The sequence below is a fragment of the Aotus nancymaae genome, unplaced genomic scaffold (assembly GCF_030222135.1).
Source record: "Aotus nancymaae isolate 86718 unplaced genomic scaffold, 86718_ANA_hifiasm-v0.15.2.pri h1tg000011l, whole genome shotgun sequence".
NCBI lineage: Eukaryota > Metazoa > Chordata > Mammalia > Primates > Aotidae > Aotus > Aotus nancymaae.
The window spans coordinates 39,544,008-39,567,867 of record NW_026988422.1 but is presented as its reverse complement, the minus strand read 5'-3'; the positions used below and the strand labels follow the sequence as shown (position 1 = coordinate 39,567,867).

Below are 23,860 nucleotides of genomic sequence, written 5' to 3'. Positions count from 1 at the left end.
GACTCCTTGGAAGTTTCCCAGTCCCCTAATAGCTAATTAACAGCTCATAACTGGGCTCCCTTTGTGTCCCAAGGAAAGTGTGAAAAGGAAGACTTGACTGATTAATGAGATGGGCTCAAATCGGATTAAAAATGAAAATTGGCTTTACCGACTCCAGACCTGCAAATCTACTCCACGTGAAAAGGAGAGATTATTTTTAAGGCATCCTGGGCGATCGCTGTGGGAACAGGGAGTGCACAGTCAAAGGCATTGATCTGTTAACGCCCTCCCTGTGACCCCTTTCACAGCAGCCAGCAGAGGACAAGACAGCCAGCGGTGAGAGAGCCAGCCTCTCCATTGTCGTGAAGCCTATAGGGTTGGGGCAAAAAGTCAAACAGCTTTCATAAAGACTTGCTCTTCCTTTGTCATGTTTGTATTTCAGACAAATATTAACGCAGACAGATGGCATAATTAGAAGTCAATAAATACCACGTTCTATCTCTGCCATTCCGGTTTAGAATGTGTTAGAAGCCCTCCTCTTCTCCCTCAGTCAGAGGCTGGAGACTGGTTCTTCATTATTAAAGGAGACTGTGCTCAGCTTCCCTGAGGCAGTCGCAAGCTGGTACCATGCCACCTCCCACATAACGCTTTCTCTGGCACTTACCGGAAAGTGTTTTTGAATGGGCAGTTGTGGACTCTGGAAAAATGCTGCATGTATTTTCAGAGGCCCCTGTGTGCTGGAGACAGCGCCATCCCTTTCACGTAGCTTTTAGTTGCAGCCTCACTGGCTAAGCCCTAGGTGGGCCCCCGCTTTTTTTCTCTGTCCCCCAACTCTGCCCCAGGAAATTTAAAAATACTACATAGAGCCAATATTTCTTTGGCCAATAGAATTCCATTGAGTGCACAGGAATTGCTTTCAGTCATTATGGGGAAGAGACGGGGGAGGACCCCTGATTACTATGAAATTTAAGTTCTTCCTCAGAGTAGCCAGCCCACTCCTACCTGACTTTGGAACTGAGACTACGTTCTACGGTTGAGTCAGAGCAGGGCCACATTATAGGGCTGCTGATTTGGGGTCACCACAGAGCAGTTGTCGGTCTTTAACAAATAACTGGCCCCAAAACAGCAGATTAAATGGTGAGGGTGGAGGAAGAACAACTCCCTTTCCGAGCTTATAAGTAAAATGTATGATCTGCCGTTGCCAGGAAATGAGATGCTAACCAACTATATGGCCACTTACGTTCAAAAACTTAGACCTGTGTTGAGTTTAATCTTAATTTGATTTTAAAGAGATGTTTGAGACTCTGGGCACTCTCAATTCTTCATGACAAATCCTATGAAAAAAGTGAATAAGAGCTAATTAACGGAGAGCTCAAAATATCAGGAAGTCAAAAGATGAGAAACTACCAGCCTGTGTGCACTGTGCCTACCCTGCACCCTAGAAGATTCCTAACTTTCCAATGGCTTTAGTTGCCTCTTTACCATCTGACTGAGCAAGGACAGAACCACAGCAAGGTTAAATCATTTTCCCTCTCTCCCAAGAATATACCCTCCAATCTGTGTTCCTTGCTTTCTTCTACTGGGACCCAAAAGTGAATCAGATATCAAGAACCATGAAACCTTGTACTACATACATAGCACAAAAACAAAATTAATACAGTGCCCTCCTCTCCCTAAAAAAGTATATAAAAAACACCTGGCCTTTATCTAATCTTTGCAAGGCTTAATGTCAACCCACTTGGTTTACTGCCAAGAAAGGTGTTAACTCTCCAGGGAGGATGGAGACGAAGTAGATATCAGTTAATTAACACTCCCAGCAGGTGAACAGAAGTGCTCTCCTAAGCTAGAAAAAATCTCATTTTCTTCTAAAACTATGACTTCGGACTGACACTTCAAAACTGTCAACAGTAACTTAAGGGATGAGAATGTGTCTCTTTATTTTAATCACTTTAGTTACTGAGCTCACTTTGGTGCACATCTGTTTGTGAGAAGATAAAAAAATAACTACCATGTCTGTCCTCAAGAAGTTGATCAGGTTAAGTAGGACATTAAGACCAACACAGATTACTCAGTAAACGATACTGATAAAGACATAAAAATTGCCGGGTGCGGTGGCTCATGCCTGTAGTCCCAGCACTTTGGGAGGCTGAGGAGGGCAGATCACGAGGTCAGGAGATCGAGACCATCCTAGCTAACACGGTAAAACCTCTTCTCTACTAAAAATACAAAAAATCAGTCGGGCATGGTGGCACACGCCTGTATTCCCAGCTACTAGGGAGACTGAGGCAGGAGAATCGCTTGAACCCAGGAGGCAGAGGTTGCAGTGAGCTGTGATTGTGTCACTGCCCTCCAGCCTGGGCGACAGAGTGAGACTCCATCTCAAAAAAAAAAAAAAAATTAACATTACATTAGTGTTGTGTGCATCTGGTATAAGAATGATCAAAAGTATGGACATCTTTTAAATGTTAGCTGACATATTCAAGGATGTGGACATTTTGAAACAGTGTATTGGAGGAAGTGATAGAGTCAGATTAACAGCAGAGAGTGTGGTGCAAGGAAATTCTGTGCAGGGACAGCCAGAAAATCTGATGCACTCAGACATTTAAGAGGTCAAAGGCTTCACAGAAGAAATAGAGATAAAATGACAATATTTGAAGTTACAAAAGTAATGAAGAGGAAAACAAAAATCAACAGCATTACTATCAAAAATGGGAAAGGGCATGGAGTGTGAGAAGATAGAATGATCTGAATTTTCACCTTTCACAGCAAGTAGACAATGAATGTTGTCAAAAGCGAAGAAATCAAGAGACAAAACCATCAGCAAATCATTTCGTTATTGAGGTGACCACCGGAATGGCTAACATTATGAACCATTAAAGAAAGGAAGTAGAGGAAGGGAGGAGTCAAAATTGTCATTTTGAATTTTCCTGTACTGACCTGATGTTTTACCGTGTTTATGCATTGCCTTGATAATTTTTAATGGATAGTGGCAGCCTCTGATCTTCCAAGCACTTTTAAAATATCAGGGCATATTTTACCATATTTATGATGACCTCCAAAATATGCTAGGTATGGCTGAAAAAAAAAACCGTAACTCCTCCAAAATCCAGTACTTAGTAAGAAAAAAGAAGCATCAGGTGTTCTTTATAAATTATTTATGCTAACCAAGTCTCAATATAGGTTGCCTAATGACTGATAATGTATTTTGATACCTTCACTCTTCTTATTTCATTTTCAAGGGCTATTAGTTGTAGCCAGATAGTAAAATTGGGCACTTCCAGTTAGAGAAAAATTATCAGCACTTACAGTGGACTTGGAAATATTGCCATTCTAAAATCCTTATTGTCTCTGTTAAAACACTAAGCCTAAAGTGAATCAGAGTTTTTCATTTCCCCAAGGTCCACAAAAAATTGATCTAATATTGAGTTTCTCATCATTTTTGTATCTTCCAATTGTATTACATTCCCAGATAATAAAATCCTAGGATGTAAGAGTTTATTTTAAGGCTCATCTGGTCCAGTTTCCTCATTGCAAACTAGGACTCTTAAGGGTTGGTGATTGCCCAAGGGCATGAACAAATTAATAAACCTACCAGCTGTCCTCTCTCTGGACCTTTTTTAAATGTTACGATACATGGTTTAATAACAACATGGCCAGGAATTTTGATTCCTGTAATTCTCTTCCACTGACTTTCCCCTACCCCAGTGAAATCTTAGGTAGAAACTTCTTAAGAACAGTAAAAAATTACCTTTACCACAATAAAGACGTGAGTCATGTACCAAAATTTCTCTCCCACCCATCACTTCTTAGGCACTTAGTCTTAAAGCATCATTTTTATTCTTTGAAAGAAAAACAGCCTTTAAGGGTTGGATATTCTTAATTCAGTCAATGTGGGAAGGGGGAGGTGAAAAAGGAACTCTCTGAGGATAATCACAGTGAGAACAAAAGCTTATCCAAATTATGCAATGCATTATAATTATGCTATAAAATTGCTCTTCAGCCGAGGTGTCAATGGAGAGCATTACAATTTTTAAATAGTTCTCTTCTTGATGGGAATTCTTGAACATCTGAGGTGTTTATGTGTGTGCATGCATATTTCGGCAAACCGTGGAGCGAAAACCATCCAGAATTTTGCTATCCTTTCCCGCACAATTAAAAATACAATTAAGAAAAGGCCGAAACAACAACAATAACTCTATATGTACATGTAGGCATTGCCTTTACGGTGGGATCCTTGAGAAAGAAGAACTCTGACTCTAAATTCAGCACATCTGAAGATGTCTAGGGCTTCCGAGAGCTGTTTTGGTTTTGACTGTATTTGCCCAAAGCTGTCAGTCCTTCTGCAGATGAAGCTCACTGTGCAGAACAAGCAGTTGAGTGTGTTCCGAAAGTGAATAGGAGAGAATGTTAGAAACAAAGGGATCAAAGCTGGAGAAGGTGTAAAGTACTGATGTTCTCTAAGTAGCTGTCTCTCTCAGAGCAGCACTATGCTGGACATTTTTGAAAGCACAAGAAAGCAAAGACTTTTCTTATTTATAGAATTGAGGAAGCCAATGGTTTTAGCTACTGGCTCTTGGCATGCCTATAATAAGAGAGTCATGATTTACAAAGATACTATTTTTAAGCGTTGTTCTGAGTGTTAAATTCCGACTTTAAGATCTCTCATTTTTCTCTTCCTCACCTTAAACGTTAACTGAATTGACTATTTTTTGATGTTGATGTGTTTGTTCTTGTACATAAATGGTTCCCAACCTGGCTTCACTTTAGAATCCCCTGGGGATCTGGAAAAAAATAGTGCCTTCCCCCAAGACCAATTATATAATAATCTCTAAGTCTGAGCATCAGTATTTAGAAAAGCTCCCTAGATGTTTCCAAAGTGCACTCATGAGTGAGAATGCCTGCTATAGAACAGTGTAACGAGACCATTCTGTAGAAACTTTAGTGAAAATCAGTTTTGCCTATGAATTTAGTCAAAAGTTCTGAGTATGTGAACAGGCCCCATGTGGGACGTAAAACCAATTGTACCTGTTTCAAGACCTGTACATTCCAGTGGATGACTTTAGAATCTGTAGAAAATTCCAGAATTTAGTCACTTCAATTCTGGGACCCATTTTTTATTTTTTTGAAACAGACAATGCACTCCAGATTGTCTGTGATCAGCATTACATTTGTGCCTCACAAGGTAGTTTTCCAAGAGGTTCTCTTGTCAAAATCTTTTCCCAGATACTGACTAAAACTTCTGCCCATTCACAACAGCCCTGGAACTCCTTTTGCAAAATAGGTGTACTCTAGCTGGGTCTATCTGGTAACAGATATAATGCATACTTGCCCAGAGCATAAGATTTAGAACTAGATTGGTAGTGTTTGCTATCAACGAGAGAGACATAAGCTTATGTGATATCAGTCACTGCCTTCAGTGACATTTCTTTTTTTTTTTGGTTGAAAATTAGAATTTAATTTAATTTAAAAAATCTTCTCTTACAATATTTTCAGTCCACTTGAGTTAAAATTGGATCCAAATATTTTATCCAGTATGCTCTATTTAGTCTAAAGAAAAAACACCTTCATGCAAAGTAAAATTTAAAAAATACTTTGATCACATGGTGGAAGGCATAGAAAAAAAAGAAAAAAATATTTTAGCTGAATAATCTAGTCTACATTTGCAAAAGATGACAATGTACTTGTTAATAGTAATAGCTGCTTTCCTGGGAGGGAAAAGAGGGCAAGAAGATGGGAGGAGAATGTTGTTCCTACATTCTCATATGGTACTTGAAAAGTTACCATACTCATCAAGCAATTGCAGGTTTATTCATGAAGGATTATAGTTAATAAAGTGGGATACCAGATATCAGCAAGGGTTTTTCCAGCCAAAAATTTTTATAAGTGTAATCCAAAGGAAAATAATAAACACCCCAATCCTGAAAACCACATTAAAAACTTCAGGAAAAGAAACTATCATTTAATCCTAAATTCAGAAGACAGACTAATAATTTCCAGTGTTTAAAACAATTTCTTTTTTTTTCCTTAAATGCAAAATTTATATATATATATATATATATTTTTTTTTTTATTGCATTTTAGGTTTTGGGGTACATGTGAAAAACATGCAAGATTGTTGCATAGGTGCATATGTGGCAGTGTGATTTGCTGCCTTCCTCCCCTTCACTTATATGTGGCATTTCTCCCCATGCTATCTCTCTCCAACTCCCCACCCACAGCTGTTCCCCCCCCTCCCCCCAACAGACCCCAGTGTATAGTGCTCCCCTCCCTGTGTCCATGTGTTCCCATTGTTCAACACCCGTCTATGAGTGAGAACATGCGATGTTTGTTCTTTCCCTACCTTGGCTCTGAAAATTGAGTCCACCCTGAGTACAGGATGGGTAACGCTGAGATTAGATGAGGGCAGAGGGCCAGGAAGACAGCGTTGAGGACAAGGGTCAGCAGCATGAAATGGTAACTCATGGTGGCATTCTATGTGTGAGTGACCATGAACACCTAGACTTTAAATGTGTGTATTAGAATTTTTCTTTGGAATATAATTTCTTGACATATATTTTTCTATATATACATATATATGATTTGTTGAGAATATGTGCCAGAAAAAGCATTCAACAGAAACTAATGCTATCTAACTTAGAAGAAAAGGCTGGGTGTGGTGGCTCACGCCTGTAATCTTGGCACTTTGGGAGGGTATAGTGGGTAGATCACCTGAGGTCAGTAGTTCAAGACCAGCCTGGCCAACATGGTGAAACCCCGCCTCTATGAAAAATACAAAAAATTAGCTGAGTGTGGTGGTGGGTGCCTGCAATCCCAGCTACATAGGAGACTGAGGCAAGAGAATTGTTTAAACCCAGGAGGCAGAGGTTGCAGTGAGCTGAGATAGTGCCATTGCACTCCAGCCCAGGCAACAAGAGCGAAACTCCATCTCAAAGAAAAAGAAAAGAAAAATAAACTTTTGGAAAGCCAATCAGTACACTAGAAAATTGACAGAAAGGTGAAAGCCAGGCTTAGAAAACATAAGCATGGCATTTTATGTCTGATACCTTGCTGACACAACTTCTAGACACTTGCTGTCACCACTTCTGGCCCCAATGCCACTCACCATTACGATTGCCCCTGGACTCTGAATTCCAGCACCACTGTAATAATCCCAACAGCGCCATCAAAAGTAGTGTGTTTGCTAAATGCAAGTTAGAATTGGGAGCATCAGTGAAAACATAGACAATGGGTTGTAAGTTCCTTGAGCTCAAGGAGCAGGCCATATTCATCTCTCCACCATTAAAACACTGTCTTGCCTAAAATGGTTTTCTGTAAATATTTGTGAATAAACCAAAGAAAAAGAAATGAATTGGCATGACATGATATGGCATGGAGTGACAGCATGAAGCGCAGACAACAAATGATGAGAAGCAAACATTATCACAGAGTAATTTCCGTGCTGAAAATTTTAGACCTAACAACTTAGGAGTTTTAGATAATGGGTAATTATTTCCTTCATCCAGCCCTCAAATTTTCTTTTTTTTTTTTTAATTTTAATGTTTATTATTATTATTATTATTATTATTTCGGTGCCGTGACTTGGATGCCTCAGTTTTCTCTATGGTAAAATAAGCATAAGAACTGCCCCGTCCCTGTCATAGGGTTGGTCGTTTCAAGACTAGAATAAGTACTTTGAAAACGAAAGTGCAATATTTTATGGGTTAGAACTCTAAGGGTTTTAAATGAACTCCTAGTAAGAGATACCAATCAGAGACCCTCAAGCAACCCCGCTTGGAGAGAGACTGCCTGCCATAGGCAATCTACAAGCTGGTTGCTTCCTATCTTAGTGATGCAATGGGGATTTCTTGAGGAAGTTCTCAGCTAGGCTGGTATGAACACAATGAAAGGAGAAGAGTAAGAACTAGGCAATTTGCATATGAGAGGTTTTATTTCCCAGGGTGTCTGAATGCATTTAACTTTCTCATACATCCTACCACTCAGAGCTGAACTGAGACATCCAGCTCAAAAACTTGACTTTTACAGATGCTCAGCAGTTAGGGGTAAGCAATTTGGTGTATGTATTCAATATTGAAGGGCTACAAAAGTCATAAGCTTTTTGAAGACAGGGAATATTTCTTTTCTCTTTTTTTCCTTTTTTTTTGGGCCATGATCTCGCTCTGTTACTCAAGCTGGAATACAGTGGTACAGTTTCAGTTCACTGGAACCTCAACCTCCAGACTCAAGTGATCCTCCCACCTCAACCACCTCAGCCTTCCAAGTAGCTGAGGGACTATAGGCATGTACCACCATGCTCAGCTAATTTTTCTATCTTTTTTGTAGAGACTGAGTTTCACCATGTTGCCCAAGCTACTCTCAAACTCCTGGGCTCAAGTGATTCACCCGCCTTGGCCTCCCAAAGTGCTGGGATTACAAGTGTAAGACACTGTACCCAGCTGGGGATATTTCTTACATGTGAACATTTTTTTCTTCCAGCACTTTGAATAAGTCCTAATGTAAAAGTTTTTAATAAGTGTTGCTGAATCAACATGAATAAAGAATTAAATATGTGGACATATGTGATCTGACAAAGAGTCATTTCCTTAATCAGAACTGCCAATATGCAGCATGAGTGGGCACACAGAAACTACTGAAAAGTGCACTAAGAGATGAAGGATAAATAAGAAAACAAAGATTTAGAGAGCTCCAACCTCACCCTTACCCTACCATCCTCAAACTATCTAATATGCCCCTCTGGGTTACCACTGATATTCCTATGCATCAAATCACTCTCTGATCACTGATTTAAAAAGAAACAATATCACTATGCATCACACATCTTCCCGGTGAAAAAATTAAGTACTACCTATTGTGAGGTCTATAGAGCAAAAGAATGAAGAATATTTTCAGAAGACAGGGAATTCAGTACGACCTCCTGCATTTGTATTTCATCTTTTACTTTTTCAAAATATATTCACTGTACCATTTCCCAACAATCCTCAAAACAAGCTGATGAAGTGGATAAGATTTTTATCTACATTGAAATATGCAAACCGGCCAGGCACAGTGGCTCATGCCTGTAATCCCAACAGGTTGGGAAGCTGAGGCAGGCAGATCACTTGAAGTCAGGAGTTCAAGCCAGGAGTTAGCCTGGCTAACATGGTGAAACCCTGTCTCTACTAAAAATACAAAAATTAATTGGGCAGGGTGGTGCCTGCCTGTAGTACCAGCTACTTGGGAGGCTGAAGCACAAGAATCGCTTGAACCTGGGAGGCAGAGGTTGCAGTGAACCAAGATCACACCACTACACTCCAGTCTGGGTGACAGAGTGAGATACTGTGAAAGAGAAGGGACTGGAAGGGGAGGGGAGAGGAGGGGAAGGAAGGGGAGGGGAGGGGAGGGGAAAGAAGGGGAGGGGAGGGGAGCGAAGGGGAGGAGGAGAGAGAGGAAAGAAAGAAGAAAAGAAAGAAAAAGAAAGAAAGAAAAGAAAGAAAGAGAAAGAAAGAGAAAAGAAAGAAAAAGAGAGAAAAAGAAAGGAAGGAAGGAAGGAAAGAGACCAGTGAGTGACTTGTTCACAGTTACACATTGTTATGAATAGAACAAGGACAAGATGGGGTTCGTGTCACCAGAGTGGAGACTCTTCAGATCTTCAGACTCCTGTCAGTCATCCTCTGTGACTTCCCTCTACTGGTAAAGGCTCTGGTGAATTGCCTACCTGACAGCTCTTAGCTGGGGCTGTTGCTGAGGCTCTGGCTGAGAAATGTTACTTTCAAGCAGACTGAACAGAAAGCACTATTTCTGAATTGCTACCTTAGGGAGGAGATGTCTAATGAAATGTATTTTCCCAGGTTCTGGGTTTTGTTTTGGTTTTGTCAACTCAGGCAGTAGAGATGTTCCATACCGCGGAGGAGCAGTGGGAGGAGGAAGGAAGGCTGGCAGCATGAGAATAGACCATTCCAGCTAAAAGCCACGAAGTGAGAACTGTGCGGTGCTGCTAGAGGGGAGTCAACTTTCTTGAAAAGAGATGCAAATTGGAAACTTTAGAGAGAAGAGGCTCTACTCAACCCGTGTGGCTTGTTCACGCTGACCACACGTAGGAATGCCGGCCACTCAAATAAACTTTGGACCCTAGATTCCCCTTGACTTGAACTTTATGGAAAAGGTGACATGAATAGAAGACGGAAGAGCTAATGTATGTTATCAACCCATCAGAGACAAACGTCATAGCCATCTCAACTTTCAAAAGGTTTATTAACAGATTTAGGAAAATAAAGAGAAGCACATACGAAACAGAACAATTCGAGCGAATTAGTAAGCAAGTGCTTTGGGCTATAGACAGGACCAAGTTCTCCGATATGCCCTAAAGGGAGGGGTGACTCTGGGATCTTCACCCAGACCATGTCACACAGTCATGTGTCCTGAGAGAAGAGTGGAATCTTCACAGAGGAAAAGTTGGTAGTGATTGCACTGACTTCCCAGTGATCATGAGAAATTGGCTTATTTTCCCCCAATTAAACAGAGTTTTTTGATTAGTAAAAACTAGATAATATAGCTCCCCAAACATGGACAAATGCCATGAATAATATTTTATAAATTATCCATGGATTGAAAATAATATTGATAACTTAAGTACAAATTAACAATAAGAAAATGGCAGGGACTGGGCACAGTGGCTCATGCCTGTAATACCAGCACTTTGGGAGGTCAAGGAAAGAGGATCACTTGAGCCCATGAGTTCAAGACCAGACTAGGCAACATAGAGAAACCCTATCTCTGCAAAAAATACAAAAATTAATCAGGCACGGTTGCATATGCCTGTGGTCCCAGCTGTTAGAGAGGCTGAAATGGGAGATCCCTTGAGCCCAGGAGTCTGAGGCTGCAGTGAGCCAAGATCACCCCACTACAGCTGCATTAAGCCAAAATCATGCCACTGCATTCTAGCCTGGATAACAAAGTAAGACCCTGTCTCAAAAAAAAAAAAAAAAAAAAAAGGCAGGGCTGACATTTCTCCTTTCATACTACAAGCTCTTCATCAGCTTCAATAGGAGGTAAGCAGAAGGATGACCTTCTCAGATATGGCAGGGTGTCAATAAATTTTTGAGATTATCAAAAATGAAATAATATTTGAGATATAAATTTATATCTATTATTAACAACGAACCATGTCTTTAAGCGAATACTTTTCCTTGAGATCTGAGCTAGTAAAAACACTAAGACATCACGTTAGCATATTTTCAAAGACTGTTTATTTTATTTTTTAGCTCACCTTTTACAGTTTCTCTTAGCTGGGCACCATGACTCAAGCATATAATCCCAGCACTTTGGGAGGCTGGGGCAGGAGGATTGCCTGAGTCCAGGAGTTCGAGACAGGCCTGGGCAACATAGCAAGACTCCATCTCTCAAGAAATAAAAAATAAATTAGCCAGGTATGGTGGTACATGCCTGTAGTCCCAGCTACTCTGGAGGCTGAAGCAGGAGGATCGCCTGAGTCCAGGAGTTTGAGACTGCAGTGAGCCATGATCGTACCACTGCATTCCATCCTAGGCAACAGAGGGAGACCCTTTCTCAAAAAAAAAAAAAAAAAAAAAAAAAAAAGAATAAACAAAAGTTAATAATAAATAAAAATAAAATTTATCTCATTTCTGCATGATGTTTTAAAGCAGTTGTAGGTATATATTTTTAAAAATGAATAAACACATATATTAGGAGTGGTGCTCAAAAATGCTCCCCTGACAGATAAGCAATCAGAAAAGCAGAGCTCATTAGTTTCATAGTGAAAAGCAGAAATTCAGAGGGCAGTCAGTCAGTTGAAGTCGGTGTTAGAATTTCATGGAATTTGGATTTGAGGTGCATAGCGATGGGGAGTCCAAATGAAAGAAAAAGTGTCAACAAAGGCACAAAGAAAAGAACGTTAGAAACAGATCTGACTAATCTGGGGCTGGCATTGGGAGGAATAAAGTCATAATAGTTCAGTTTGGGACACACTTGCCTCCTAAAAACCAGAAGTCTCCTAGGCTTTCATCATCTCCTGGTCTCCCCCTCAATTCCGTCTGTCTCTAGCCTCAGCTGTCCCCTGATATGAGCCCCACGGACACAATATTATCTCCAGGCTGCCTTTTCCAGGGGCCAGCTGGACAGCTCCTCACATCTCCCTGACCCCTCACATTCCACAAGCTCAAAACCTTTCATCAGCCTGAACCACCCCATCACCAGTCTCCATCTTCTGCCATCCTGTCCCTTTGCATTTCAGCCCTTTGAAGGGATCTGTTGGACTAGTGTCTGTCATTCCTAAAGCTACTTTTTATACATTTTTCATGAGGTAAAAGCAATTACTATTTAACAAATATTTATTGAATATCTACCATGTGCCAGGCACTGATAAAGGTATCCCGACTACATCAGTGGGGAAAGTACACAAATGATCCCTGATATAGAAAAACAAGAACATCTAAGTTTAAAATAATACACCTACAGGTAAATGAAATGCCCGATTCACCAATTATCTGATCTACAAGAAAGATTTATCTGAGACATTTGGCAGCAACACCTGTTATTTTACAGAGATAATATCCTGGTCTGGGGAGTCAAACCGATCGGGGTTCAAGTCTCAGCTCAGTCAAGTTACCTACAGCTTGCTTCCTCATCTGCAAAATAGGCCTAAAAATACAAAATTGGGGTGTTGTAGGTTTATATGAAATAACACATGCTAGTGCTTTACACATAGTTGGTGCTCATGCTGGTTTTTCTTTAACAAATATGCTCATGTTGATTTCACTGAGAAATGGTGCATGTGTGTGTGTGTGCACGTGTTGTGTGACATACAAATAAACCAAGTTGAAGAGACAACATGGCATGGGGAAGTTGAAGGACGAGGTCCTACCCAACCACTGCTGCCTCCTCTATGGAAGCTTCTCAACTTCCCAGTCAGAATTCACTTTTCCTGGGCCCGTGAATTATTTCTAGACCTCAGTGATTTTTACCTTGGTGGTGTCTATATCTTCATTGCTACAATTCTTGAAGGCAGTGTCTTATGTTCTGTGTTCCCTTCAGCACCCAATATGGTACCAACCACAAATATTAGCCTTGTGGAATTCAGGTAGCTAGTTGTGTCCTAGCAAGACATTTTTATAAAACGAAATGAAAGAATTGTGGCATAGGTCCTGTATTAGTCACCTTGGGCCGTCATAACACAATACCCCAGACCAGGTGGCTTAAACAACAAAACTTTCTCTCATTTCTGGAGTCTGGGAAGCTTAAAACCAAAGTGCTGTCCGAGCTGGTTTCTGGTGAGGCCTGTCTTCCTGACTTGCAGATGGCCCCCTTCTTGCTGTATCCTCCCATGAGCTTCCCTCCATGGAAACAGGAGAGAGGGAAGGCTCTCTGGTGTCTCATCCATTTCTTGTAAGGATCCCAGTCCTATCAGAGTAGGGCCCCATTCTTATGACCTCATTTAACCTGAAGAACTTTTCTTTTTCTTTTTTTGTTTTAGACAAAGTTTTGCTCTTGTCACCCAGGCTGGAGTGCAATGGCGTGATCTCAGCTCATTGCAACCTCTGCCTCCTGGATTCAAGTGATTCTCCTGTCTCAGCCTCCTGAGGAGCTGGGATTACAGGCCTGTGTCACCAGGTCTGGCTAATTTTTGTATTTTTAGTAGAGACGGGGTTTCACCATGTTGGCCAGGCTGGACTTGAACTCCTCATATCAGGTGATCCACCCACCTCAGCTTCCCAAAGCACTGGGATTACAGTCCTGAGCCATCATGGCTAGCCAACCTTAATTACCTCTTTAAAAGGCCCTGTCTTCTAATATGGCAGCATTGGGAGTTAGGGCTTCAACATTGTGGAGAGGCAATTCAGTCCATAACAGGTCCTTACCTCTATTTTCGTCTGCAAAAAGAAATGTTAATTAAAGGGAGAGAGATTTGTTGTCCCTGATCTCATAAACTCACATCTATCTTCAAGACTTGAAGACAAAGTTAGAAATGAAAAGAAAGTCAGAACATTAGAGACAGATCTGACTAATCTGGGGCTGGCATAGGAAGGAATAATAGTCATAATAGTTCACTTTGGGAGTGAACTATTATGAGGAGCCCCCCTCATAAGGAGCCCCCTCATGCAAATTGTTTCACTAGGGAAGAAAAAACTACTCATCAAAGAATTAGGAGTCCAGAGCTTAATGCCAAAAAGGCCATTTACTTACTATGCGCTAATCTCAGGCAATGCATCTAGCCTCTCTTCGTTTTCTATTTTATCAAATGAGGTTAAGATTTCCTGCTACAAAAATGATGATTCTGTGATTCAAAAATAAGGTAATATTTTCCATCTTAAATAATATGCTTTCCCCTTATTAATGTTTTCACACTTATTGTCTTTGAAAACATACTTAATCTTGGTTTTTACATTGTTTAATGCTTGATGTGAATTCACACCCTAAACACAATCTCTTTGTGTTTACTCACTCTTCTTTACAATGCCCAGTGTTTGAGTAGAGATTCTTACTCTTGTCCCAGACCAGTTGAGAAGGTACATCTCTGATTTCTTGCCAGAGTGAGAAATAAAATACTGTAGTGTACTGCTTCCCGATGTCTTTCTCCTGTTTGAACCTCATCTACCTGAAATTTTATCTTTCTGGACCTTCCCTCCACCAGAAAAGCACAATTCCCAGGCAGTATCTCCTTAACAAAACAGATGTGGACTACGTTCTTCAATGAAGCTCAACGTGGCACTCCATCTGGTCCCTGGATGTAATTTGGGTTAACTTCACAACAGCCAACCAAGTCAAAAAGGTGGGGATAAAGTCAGTAGTCCTGTTCACAAGTTTTCCATCTCTAAGCCTGCCTTTTGGGCACACTGTAGGATTGCACATCCTGGTCACTCTGGGATTGGATGTGGCCATGAGACTAGTTGCAGCCAGTGAGGAGAAGTGACTGGCGTCAGCTCTGGGTCTAGTATTGAGTTGTAGGAACATCCAGTGCACTCTTCTCCTCTGCCCTTGGTGATCAATGAAGTTCAGCTAGCAACCGCTCTGACAGATTGAGTCATGGAGTGAGGACAAAGAGCAGAGTCTCCCTATCTCAAGTCCCTCCTTCCCCAACACAGGGTGGACATACACCATAAGAGAAAAATAAACATTTTTAGCTGGGCGCGGTGGCTCACGCCCGTAATCCCAGCACTTTGGGAGGCTGAGGTGGGCAGATCACCTGAGGTCGGGAGTTCGAGACCAGACTGACCTACGTGGAGAAACCCTGTCTCTACTAAAAATGCAAAATTAGCTGGGCATGGTGGCACATGTCTGTAATCCCAGCTACTCAGGAGGCTGAGGCAGGAGAATCACTTCAACCTGGGAGGCAGAGGTTGTGGTGAGCCGAGATTGTGCCATTGCACTCCAGCCTGGGCAACAAGAGCAAAACTCCATCTCAAAAAAAAATTTTTTTGAAGGTAAAATTACCAACATTTGGAGGTTGGTTGTGACTGAGGCAAAACTTAGTCTCCACTAATTGATGAAGACGGCCACTACAGGCCCTGACTCTTTCCTACGTTCTTATAATCTGAAAGATACAGCCCCTCCACCTTGGACAGCACAGTCCCGTGTGCACCGCTGTTCAAGTACACACAACTAAATTTTTCAAGAGAAAATAGACTCTCAAGTTCAGTTAAAACACATATATTCTCACAACTAAGATGTCTGGATTCAAATTTGAAGTGTTCCATCATTTGAGGTTCCATAATTTGAGGGCCTTCAACTGGACCTCTGCTGTCCAACATGGTAGCCAACAGCCACATGTGCTATGGAGTACTTGAAATGTAGCCAGTGCAACCGAGGAAATAAATTTTTAATTATACCTGATTTTAATTAATTTAAGGTTAAAATTAATGTAAAATATTTTAATCATACTTGATTGCATGTTGAAATGGTAATATTTTGGCTATATTGAGCTAAATGAAATATATTCATAAAATTAATTGTACCTGTTTCTTCTTACTCCTTTTAATGTGGCTATTAGAAAATGTAAACTTGCATATGAGTGCCTACCATTCTATTAATATTTCTAATTTTTAATCTTTTAATTAAAATTTTTTTGTGTGTGAGAGACAGAGTTTTGCTCTTGTTGCCCAGGCTGGAGTGCAGTGGCATGATCTCAGCTCACTGTAACCTCCTCGTCCTCCCAGGTTCAAGCGATTCTCCTGCCTCAGCCTCCTGAGTAGATGGGATTATAGGCATGTGCCACCATGCCCAGCTAATTTTGTAGTTTTAGTAGAGATGGGGTTCCACAATGTTGGCCAGGCCGGTCTCGAACTCCTGACTTCAGGTAATTCACCCGCCTTGGCTTCCGAAAGTGCTGGGATTACAGGTGTGAGCCACCATGCCGGGCCTTAATAGTTCTATCGAATTATACCAGTCTAGAACTTAATCCTTAGGATTGTAAATCCTCATTCAAGTCCTGCTTCTATTTTCCAGCCCTATGTAAAACTATGCTGTCAAATTCCTTTAGTTTCTAGAGGTGTGAGTTTTTTTTTTTTTTTTTTTGAGAACGAGTCTCTGTCACCCAGGCTGGAGTGCAGTGGCGTGATCTCAGCTCACTGCAACCTCCACCTCCCGACTGAAGTGATTCTCCTGCCTCAGCCTCTCAAGTAGCTGGGATTACAGGCCCACGTCACCATGCCTGGCTAATTTTTGTATATTTAGTAGAGATGGGGTTTTACCATGTTGGCCAGGCTGGTCTCGATCCCCTGACCTCAAGTGATCCACCCACCTCAGCCTCCCAAAGTGCTGGGATTATAGGCATGAGCCACTGCGCCCGGTCTGAGTTTCCCCTTTCTAGCTCTAGAAATCCCTAATTCACTAAAGGTTGAAAGAAGTGTTTCCCCTGCTTCCCTAAGTCCTGAGGAGCTCTCCCCTAGGGAATCCTACTGTGCCATTCTCCTCTCTGAAGCCAGCTTTCTCAGTCCTGCTGTCAGGCCTTCTCCAATTTCCTCCTTCGGTTGTTGTATCCTGTTTTCCTGCTTCCCTGTGTCTCGGTCCTTTTGAAACTACCGAAGAGTCCTGCTTGGACATCATTTGTGTTTGCATGCTGACCCATCACTCTGAGACGTCTCCATTATGTTTTCATTTAACAGAGAAATTACTAAAGATCTCTGGATTTATTGTGGGGGCCATAAGGAGGATGATGCACTGGGAAGAGTGCTTACACCACTGGGTTTTAGGGAAAGGATGCACTTATTCTCACCTCCCAAGAAGAGACTTGGCTTCATCTATCGCTTTTCTTGAGTGATCTCTGAGAAGATGTTTCTACTGGCCATAGTTTCCCCCGTTAGAATGGCTGGTTAGTAAAATATTTCTTTTGGACAATCATGGGATTCAGTGGCATCGCTCTAGGCTCTGTCCATTGATTTCCCCCAAGCTCTTCACAGTCAGAGCTTAAGAGATCTTGGATGATTTAAAGCCTGAACACTAGAAGAAACTCTCAGGATCTTCCAGAGCCTGGGGAGGAGCTAGCGTGATGAAGGCCTAGACTCCTTTCATTACCCTTCTTTGCATCAGACATTTATCTGTCCTTTGGTGCTGCCCCTCTGAATGTTAAATAGCTGACCCAGTGTCCTATTCTTAAAAGGCAAGTAAAACATTCCCCAACCGTGGCCCATAGCCTACCAAAGGCCACTGACAGTGCAGCAAGGTATTTTCAATTCTTGCAAAGATCAAACAATTCTTCCACAGTTGCTCAGACAACCGCAGAAAAACTTACCGCCCACCGCCGCCCCCCCGCCGCCCACCTCCCCAAGCTAACTTCCTGACCCCAAAACCCAGAGTCTAATCACTGAGCCAATAGCTTTAAGTTTGGGGTTTTGACAGCTACAGAGAGCCAGGCTGCAGAAAGGTGGCTTCCAGACAAGGGCAGAGGAAGATGCACGAGAGGTTCTGCAGGCTTACTTACTTTTAAACTGCCAGGTTCTTCTAATCTGCTTGCTGCTGCTTTGCATACATTTATGGTTTGAGTGCCTTCTCATTCCAACTCTTGAAGCTAATTAGTCCTGGGGATTAAAGTCAGGGAGGCTTCTCTTGCATGAACTAATCAGCCAGGGCAGGACCTGAGCACACCTTGCATGGTCTCTTTCCCAAACTGGGGGCTTCCAGAAGACAGAGGCTGACACAGATCAGGCTCTGAATCTGGATACAGATTCAGACCCAGATAGGTAGCACTGAGCTTCAAGCCAAATAAAATTGTGAATATAAATAAATAAATGAACGTAATGGATGAATATTTGTATGTCGATAGGTATCACCAAGCTTTTGCACTCAGCTCAATGGTCTGACCATATACTACCTAAACCTCTGGGCTTGGGGACCAGAGCTGTCCTAGAATGCAGTGAGCGGATGCTCTACACTGCTGGCCTCGATCACTGCATATAAATGCAGGTTTCACTCAAGCTATTCTGCTAAGGAGTGTAAAAATGCAAGTTGTTTAACAGTGAAAGAGTATTTTAAGTGTGTTTAGAGGCGTAGACTGTTGTGGTTTTGCATATGTGAGATAACCAATCATAGGATATGATTTTAGGGTCTGGAGCATACTAGGGTTCTACCCACACTACCTCCCACTAGTGAAATCACTGATGCCTGAAGTGCCCTGTGACCTTTACAATCATTTATTTGGCTTAAGGGTAAGAATATTTCTAGAAGGAACAATTCATTAAAGATTATTAATTATCTCTAGTATAGATGATTCTATAGTACCAAACTCCTTCTGAGAACTGTTTTGGGGGAAGAAAGAACAAAGGTTTAAGTTGCCTAAGGAGATATTTAGAAAGAGAAATGGGTACAGCGAGTTCCCCTCACTTTTCTGCATTAGACCAGCTCTGGGTGGAGATAGGAATTGGAGAGGCAGGAACAGAGGGGAGCAAGGGAATTGGGCAGGTATGGATGACCCCAATTTCCACCTTCTTCTTCCTGCCCAGTTGCCCTTTGCTTCAGCCTGCTTGTTGCTGGAGCGTAGAGGCCAGACTGGGTTTAGTTAACTTTGTCACCCTGAGGGGAAGGAGGTGTGGTTTTATTTTAACTCGGCTTCCTTTCGTACTTGGGTGTTGCTCTTACAAGTGTTAACTTGCCCTGTTGGTTGGAACTGAGTAGTTGCTCCCTAAGCCCTTGTATTTCAGCAGAAAGAAGAAAAAAGCACCCCTTTGAAGGGAAGGTGGGTGAAAAAGAAAGCCACATTAAAAAGCCAGCCAGTGTTAAATTTGGGCTTGCTCCTATTTGTAAGAGGTTTAAAAATACCCTGGGCCCTTTTCTGCTTTTGCACGCTAATTTAGTAGCTTGCCCCTATTTCCAAGCAGCCCCTTGTAAAGGCGCTTCCTCTGCTCTTACACCAGCTGAGAGCTTTTGTACCTGTTCTCTGAAAGATTCAGTGGCTCTAGAAACTCCTGTTAGAAGCTTGAAGACTCTGGTCTCAGCTAGGGAAGAAGATCTGACTTCAAACATGAGAAACACTAATGAAGAGCTCTTCATCCTGCTCCACCCACCCTGGCGCACGCCCCAATCAAACAAACCTAAACCCACACTCCAGGGGTGTGTCCTCCCCACCCCCAGCTACTTATTCAAAGATAAGTTGACTTAATTGTTGTGAGAGAAGGGTGAAGTGTGCTTATTCCATGTGGGGTGGGGGTTTAAAACAGTTGAGCAAGTCAGGAGCTCTTCGTAGGAAACAAAATCCTTTGTGTGTCCTAGATGAATGAGTTTTAAAGTCTGGTGCTCGAAATGGAAAAACAAATGGGAACAGACACTAGTAAAGAACGGGTTAAATATAATATTATGTAACCATACATAGAAAACTGAACAGTTGCAAAAAAAAAAAAAAAGAATGAGGAAGCTTTTTGGGCACTGATATGGAACAATTACCAAGAGATATTAAGTGACACAAAAGCGGAGTGTGGCACAATGTGGGTACATATAAAATGTCTCCTCCCTTTTTTCACACACACACAAATCATCTAAAATCAAGACAGGATGAATTTTATGCTGTCTCCCAGTGCCCTAGAATGCTTGAGCCCCAGCTCTCCTCAAATGTAACCTTCCCAATATTGGCCTCACCGTCTTCCATCCTCTTTCGTTCCACATGCTCCTATCAGATTAGTTGCCTTTGAGAGGGAAACTGCATGCCTGGGGAAACAGATGATAAAAAGACATTTCACTGCCTATCCTTTCATACTCTTCGCATTTTAAAATGCAAATGTGTTGCCTATTAGGAAAATAATAATATGGTTTAAATTACGTGGTCAAAAGCTTAATGGAGTAGCAAACCTAATTCTGGTGGTGCAACTCTCCCACCTGCCAATGGCAAATCTGGTTAATCCAGCCAGAAACCATCCCCTAGGCAGCCTAACTGCCTAATGGCAGCAGGTCCAACCTGCAGATTATCTTCAGAGGGATGTGGCAGCCTCTGAAGCACTCCCCTTTCTGAACCTACACCTTTCTAATAGAGGCAAGCCTCATGCCAGGCTGGGTCATTTGCACCAGGCTGTCAACATCCCATAGTACAAATCTTAACATATAAATGAATTGGATTTCACGAGTTCTCAACTGAGAAACTTTCTGAGAAAAGATGTTCATGGGCTTCTGGGTAATTTAGGATAAAAAAAATATGATTTTTCTAACTGTAAATTTAAGGTTTGTTCAATGTAGATAACTTAAAGAAAAAAAAAATACACAAGGGCCATAAATTATCTCACTAAACATGTTATTGGGGTTATCACTTCATGGTAATACATAGAGGTAGAGATGGTTTGCCTGTGCCCCCACCCAAATCTCATCTTGAATTGTAACTCCCATAATTCCCACGTGTCATGGGAGGTGATTGAAGTATGGGGGCGAGTGTTTCCCATGCTGTTCTTGTGATAGCGAATGAGTCTCATGAGATCTGATGGTTTTAAAAGGGGCAGTTTCCCTGCACAAGCTCTCTTCTCTTGTCTGCAGCCATGTGAGATGTGCCTTTCACCTTCCACCACGATGGTGAGGTTTCCCCAGCCACGTGGAACTGTAAGTCCATTATATACCACTTTTATAAATTGCCCATTCTTGGGTATGTCTTTATGAGCAGCATGAAAACAAACTAATAGAAAAGTCTTCTTCTTGTTTATAGCTGCATAATATTCCACTGAGTGGACCTTCCATTGTGATATTCAACCAATTTCCAAGCTTTTGCTATTATAAACAATGCTGCAATATAGTCATGTTTAAAAGTCTTCTTGTACTTTTACAACATATTTTAGGATAGATTCCTAGAAGTTGGATTACTGGATAAAAGGGAAAATGCATATGTAATATTACTAGATATGTCAAATTCTCATTCATGAGACTTGCACCATTTTACATTCACACTAGCAACGTATGGAAGCATCTATTTCACCACAGCCTCACCAACACAGTATGTTGTGACTTAAAACCAAGAAGGATTATTTCACAGTCATGCTGAACATGCAGCATGGATTGGCTGGCAAACTGTTCTTCATCTCCATCATTCCCAGTGGAGGCCTAGGATGACAGAGGACTCACTGCTCTACATTGCTGGTCAGCCAAGGAAATAGCTGAGGGACTGGGAAGGTCTCCCCCTGACAATTAACTTCTCTGGCCCAGGGTTGGCACAAATCACACTCAATCACACCCACACAGAACTAGTTGGCCAGAACCAGCCAGATGACCTCAGGGTGTCAGGAGGTACAATCCTACCACATGCCCAGAAGCAGAGAGTTCAAAATAGTCTGCAACCAGCATCAAGGACTTAAAGGATAGAAAGTTTAAATGGCGTGGTTCTTGTCTTTGCTGGAGCAATCAGTCTAGCTGGGGAGACAGACACATAAACAGAAGTCTTTTAGATTCTTGGCAGTCTGACAGGAGAGAAAATTCTATCTCAATGAAGTTTTAAAGTGTATTTGTTGTAAGTAAGGTTGAGTATCTTTTCATATATTTAAAAGCCATTTTCCTTTCTTTTTCTGTGAACTCTCTGCTCATATTTCCAACCAATTTTTCATAGATGCGTTGGCCTTTTTTTTCTGTGTTTTTTGAAGCTCTATACATATTATGGTTATTAATTCTTTGTGCTATAAATTGCAAATATTTCTTCCCAGTTTCTACAGCTTTTTAAAATATATATATTGTTAACCTCAGATGAAGAAACTAAATGACAAAAGATTTAAGGATACTCCCCAAGGCCATGAAACAAACGCTACACACATTCCATTGATAACAAAGCATAGGTGCACAGTAGTTAATAGCAAGAGGTCCATTTGCAGACTGTCCCTCTGTGTCAAACTCTGCATAGCAGCTCATGTAGACTCAAGAGTACAGATCTATTGGATAATCTCAGGTATGTCACCTCCATGTGTGATGCCTCTATTTCCGTTTTTCTAAAAAACCAAGCAGAGCACCCTGTTTTCAGTTTTATCCAGCCCATTTGTTCAATACCTTCATTTATTCTGGAAACACTCCATGTATATAGTGGAGGTCAGGCAAGGTTTCTCTGAGAGGGTGATATTTGAACTAAGACCTAAGACAAGCCAGCCATTGTGAAGAACTATGGAAGAGATTTCAGAGCAAAGCAAATACCAAGAGCCAAGTCCCTCAGGGAGAAAAGATATAAAATGTTTGAGGAACAATTAGAATATAATGTGGAGCCCCATGAATAATGGGACACATGATGGTAGATGAAGCTGACAGCAGAGGCTAGATTACATAGACTGTTCTAGGTTGCCTTGGGTGTTGGGGTGTTTACTGTCTTTTTCCTCTGGCTGAGTCCAATTGTTTGTTTATTTTTCCCATGAATTAATTACTTTTACTCTGTCTTCAGCTTCTACTACAGGAATACTAGCTCTCCCTCCCGCCGTTTACTCCTGTTAAGATTTGGAGAAAGCACTGCTCTTGTTCTCCTGGGACCTGGCAGTGCTTCTTCCTGGAGGAGAAAAGCAGTGTGAATGTTACCAGTTAACATACACAAGCACTTCATTTAGCACAGTTACACAAGAGGCAATTCATTCTCTACACGGAAAGGAAATACACGTTCATACATGCTGTCACACGCAACCTGGGCTTTGCCCAACACAGATCAGTGATCATCCCTTGTACATTTGCAAGTTGCCTCTTACGCAGAGTCCATCGGGTACTTATAAGTTCCCTGTGAAGAGAAATTTTATTTATGTTTTGCACTCTTCATAAATTCTTAGGACATTGTTACATACTCAATAAACATTAGTGGCTGCTTACTTACTTAGGTTTTCTTGGAGTTTAGCTATTAAGAAGCCCTATTTCAGCTGGCATGCCTATTGCAGAAGGTAGCAACAATTACAGAAGCCAAGGAAACAATTCAAAAATAAATATTTCCTATGCTTTGGCACCCATTACCCCTCCTCCGCTCAACCCCCAACTGCTGGTAACAAATGAGTCTTTCCCCATCTCAGGAAAACCTGTGGAACCTGGAGAGGGCAGTGAAGAGCTAAATGAGTAATTGTGAAACAAACTACACAGCCTACCTGGAGTACAAGAGACCTATGGTAGGATTTTAAATGCTCTTTTTTAATTGGATACTTGTTTAATTTGAGATATTAAATATTCTGCTTGAGAAATATATTCTGTAATCACTTTTTATCTTTGGCTATAAATGATATTCCTCTTGTTGTTGATAATGATATCTAATTTAGTAATTTAATTTTCATTCCACCAGACATGCGTTCCCACACACAACTGAAGTATGCATTTAAAAAGAAACCTAAGGCTGAGCAGGTTGGCTCATACCTGTAATCCCAGAACTTTGGGAGCCCAAGACAGAAGGATCACTTAAAACCCACATATCAAGACCAGCTAGGAAACAGTGAGACCCTCGTCTCTACAAAAATATTTTAAAATTAGCTGGGCATAACAGTGGTGC

The 23,860-nt window shown here is 41.4% G+C and overlaps 1 long non-coding RNA gene across 1 annotated transcript; it reads right to left on the bottom strand.

The window, feature by feature from the left end:
• Positions 1–1,234: 1,234 nt before the first annotated feature.
• Positions 1,235–22,817, bottom strand: LOC105725800 (uncharacterized). Its single transcript, XR_001109370.2, has 3 exons — positions 22,770–22,817; positions 20,035–20,103; positions 1,235–1,313 (listed from the first exon to the last, which is right to left on the bottom strand). It is a non-coding gene; the product is annotated as an uncharacterized LOC105725800 (long non-coding RNA).
• Between the last annotated feature and the right edge of the window lie 1,043 nt (positions 22,818–23,860).